The sequence below is a fragment of the Palaemon carinicauda genome, unplaced genomic scaffold (assembly GCF_036898095.1).
Source record: "Palaemon carinicauda isolate YSFRI2023 unplaced genomic scaffold, ASM3689809v2 scaffold234, whole genome shotgun sequence".
NCBI lineage: Eukaryota > Metazoa > Arthropoda > Malacostraca > Decapoda > Palaemonidae > Palaemon > Palaemon carinicauda.
In genome coordinates, this window is record NW_027169965.1 from 43,640 (window position 1) to 47,885 (window position 4,246).

Below are 4,246 nucleotides of genomic sequence, written 5' to 3' on the forward strand. Positions count from 1 at the left end.
CAAAATTTGTTACCATTTTATTTGTAGGAAAATTGGGTATTTGTCTTTAAAAATCTTCTGATTTTGAATGTGCCATTATTTTATTGAAACTTCCTGGAATTCATTTGCTATTTATTCTAAAACCAGGAGCCCTCTTAATGCGAGAAAGCCTTGATGAAGTCATTGAGCTTCAGCTGTGCTATTTATTCTAAAACCAGGAGCCCTCTGATTGAGGGAATGCCTTGAAGAAGTCGGTGAGCTTCAGCCGTGCTGTTTATTTTACAACCAGGAGCCCTCTTATTGAGGGAATGCCTTGAAGAGGTCACTGAGCTTCAGCACGGGAGGGAATGCCTTGAAGAGGTCACTGAGCTTCAGCCGTGCTGTTTATCCTACAACCAGGAGCCCTCTTATTGAGGGAATGCCTTGAAGAGGTCACTGAGCTTCAGCCGTGCTGTTTATCCTACAACCAGGAGCCCTCTCATTGAGGGAATGCCTTGAAGAAGTCACTGAGCTTCAGCCGTGCTGTTTATCCTACAACCAGGAGCCCTCTCATTGAGGGAATGCCTTGAAGAAGTCACTGAGCTTCAGCCGTGCTATTTATCCTACAACCAGGAGCCCTCTCATTGAGGGAATGCCTTGAAGAAGTCACTGAGCTTCAGCCGTGCTGTTTATCCTACAACCAGGAGCCCTCTCATTGAGGGAATGCCTTGAAGAAGTCACTGAGCTTCAGCCGTGCTGTTTATCCTACAACCAGGAGCATTCTCATTGAGGGAATGCCTTGAAGAGGTCACTGAGCTTCAGCCGTGCTGTTTATCCTACTACCAGGAGCCCTCTCATTGAGGGAATGCCTTGAAGAGGTCACTGAGCTTCAGCCGTGCTGTTTATCCTACAACCAGGAGCCCTCTCATTGAGGGAATGCCTTGAAGAGGTCACTGAGCTTCAGCCGTGCTGTTTATCCTACAACCAGGAGCCCTCTCATTGAGGGAATGCCTTGAAGAGGTCACTGAGCTTCAGCCGTGCTGTTTATCCTACAACCAGGAGCCCACTTAATGAGGGAATGCCTTGAAGAGGTCACTGAGCTTCAGCCGTGCTGTTTATCCTACAACCAGGAGCCCTCTTATTGAGGGAATGCCTTGAAGAGGTCACTGAGCTTCAGCCGTGCTGTTTATCCTACAACCAGGAGCCCTCTTATTGAGGGAATGCCTTGAAGTAGTCACTGAGCTTCAGCCGTGCTGTTTATCCTACAACCAGGAGCCCTCTTATTGAGGGAATGCCTTGAAGTAGTCACTGAGCTTCAGCCGTGCTATTTATCCTACAACCAGGAGCCCTCTTATTGAGGGAATGCCTTGAAGAAGTCACTGAGCTTCAGCCGTGCTACTTATCCTACAACCAGGAGCCCTCTTATTGAGGGAATGCCTTGAAGAAGTCACTGAGCTTCAGCCGTGCTACTTATCCTACAACCAGGAGCCCTCTTATTGAGGGAATGCCTTGAAGAAGTCACTGAGCTTCAGCCGTGCTACTTATCCTACAACCAGGAGCCCTCTTATTGAGGGAATGCCTTGAAGAGGTCACTGAGCTTCAGCCGTGCTGTTTATCCTACAACCAGGAGCCCTCTTATTGAGGGAATGCCTTGAAGTAGTCACTGAGCTTCAGCCGTGCTATTTATCCTACAACCAGGAGCCCTCTTATTGAGGGAATGCCTTGAAGTCACTGAGCTTCAGCCGTGCTACTTATCCTACAACCAGGAGCCCTCTTATTGAGGGAATGCCTTGAAGAAGTCACTGAGCTTCAGCCGTGCTACTTATCCTACAACCAGGAGCCCTCTTATTGAGGGAATGCCTTGAAGAAGTCACTGAGCTTCAGCCGTGCTACTTATCCTACAACCAGGAGCCCTCTTATTGAGGGAATGCCTTGAAGAAGTCACTGAGCTTCAGCCGTGCTACTTATCCTACAACCAGGAGCCCTCTTATTGAGGGAATGCCTTGAAGAAGTCACTGAGCTTCAGCCGTGCTACTTATCCTACAACCAGGAGCCCTCTTATTGAGGGAATGCCTTGAAGAAGTCACTGAGCTTCAGCCGTGCTACTTATCCTACAACCAGGAGCCCTCTTATTGAGGGAATGCCTTGAAGTCACTGAGCTTCAGCCGTGCTACTTATCCTACAACCAAGAGCCCTCTGAATGAGAGAATGCCTTGAAGAAGTCAGTGAGCTTCAGCCGTGCTACTTATCCTACAACCAAGAGCCCTCTGAATGAGAGAATGCCTTGAAGAAGTCAGTGAGCTTCAGCCGTGCTATTTATTCTTAAACCAGGAGCCCTCTGAATGAGAGAATGCCTTGATGAAGTCAGTGAGCTTCAGCACGGCACACTTGATGGGCAAGAGGGCTCTTGAACTTGGGGAAATTGCTCCCCCAGTTCGAATCTAAATTTCTCTCTCATCTTTTTTTTTTCAATATTAATTCGACCTTCTCCTAATTTTATAAACTTTCTTTCGTGTTGCTTTACCAACTCCACGAGAAAAATTTCTCTTATATATGTATATATGTATTTATTGATTTTTCTTTTTCTTTTGGCTTGGATGTTTCTATATAAATTATAGCTGCTGGCACGGATGGTTATGCATTTGTTATTGCTGCCCTGCTTTGACGAACTGGAGAAGGTGTAGCGGTTGGGAGGTATTTGCATTCAGAGCTATATGTGAGAGTATTGGATGATCTCAGCCATCCCGAAGATGGTTTGAACCTTTTTGGCGGAACTATTCTCAAGTGTTGGGTCTTCGCAATCCAGGGGGATCCAACGCTTGGAGTAGGACTCACCGCTTTTGGCCGGAAGCCCGTCATTACAGATATGGGGAGGATGATTCCATAGTATCTTGGTCTCAGTCCTAACAGGCGGGTTCAGCTTACACCTGTGCCTCTATATCTGTTTTGATGCTATCCTTTGGGTAGGGTATGGAGTGGACCATATGGGAAGTATACTCTCATTGTGCTGATAGTGGAGAGTGCAAATTTCCTTTCTGACGTGTGATGGCCTAATATTCTCGAGCAGGTACATCAAACTAACCCTTTTCTCTCTCTCTCTCTCTCTCGTCTAATGGATTCTTCAAGTAACGAACCCCCATCACCTGGATACGCTGACTCTCCCCGGGCACTGTTGATGACCTCTGCTAATTCAATTAAGGAAAATTCTGTTGACGACCTAGGAACAAAAAAGGACCCCTCTACTAATGTTTTAAAACCAATTTAATTGGGTAATAAAGGGAAACTTACAATCCTTCTTGTTACCCAAATTTCAATAAAGCATTCAGATGCTATGGAGTGATAAAAGAAATTAGAATGAAACTTGAAAATGAAAAATGGCATTCATGGATAACTTAGAATAATCATGAAGAAGCATTCAATGCAATATGTAACATCAATGATATCAAAATTAATAATTTAATGTCATGTGTGCCCTATGTGATAAGATACCAAACAGTTTGGATGTATATAGACCTGCTGACTGGTTTGAGAAAGATATCGATATAACTATGCTCCCCCAAAGAAAGCCAAAACCAACAAGCCACTTGTTGCCGAGCCTAAAGGGAGTAATGGGAATTATTTTAAAAAAAAGCAAATTAATTCAGAAAAAGGTAGGAACCATTGCACCAGGTGATATATCTCGCTTTGGGAAAAATAGCTTCCTAATCTATGCAAAATCATACACGCGATCAGTAATACTGTCTAACCTTAAGACAAGCAGTGATGAGGATATGTTAGATGTCAAACCCCACCTAAATTTTAGTTACGAAAGGGGAGTAGTCTTCAATAATGATCTGTATGAATTTATAGAAGAGATACTAGCCATGTGCCCATTAACAGTGTGGAAAGTGCATAAGATTCAAGGGACGTCAATGTTTATTCCTTACTTTCCAGGATGCTGATGTGCCTTTCCACATCGATATTTAAAATGAAAGAATTAAAGTTTGACCTTTCAAACAAAAGCCCTTACAATGTTTCAAGTGTTTCAAATTTGGACATCCTTCTAAAGTTTGTAAAAATGAAAAAATGTGTAGCATCTGTGCCAGTCCTTATCAGGAGAGTGTACACTTAAGCCCAGCTGTTTGAACTGCAATTCAAACCATAAATCCACTGACAGGAGCTGCGAGATTTATAAGTTTGAAGAAGCAGCCCTCAACAAATCCAGTGTAGAAGACACCAGTGTAGGACATGCCAAAAGACTACTGAAAAAACCAAACAGCTATGCAAAGGCACTGAAATCAAGAGAAAA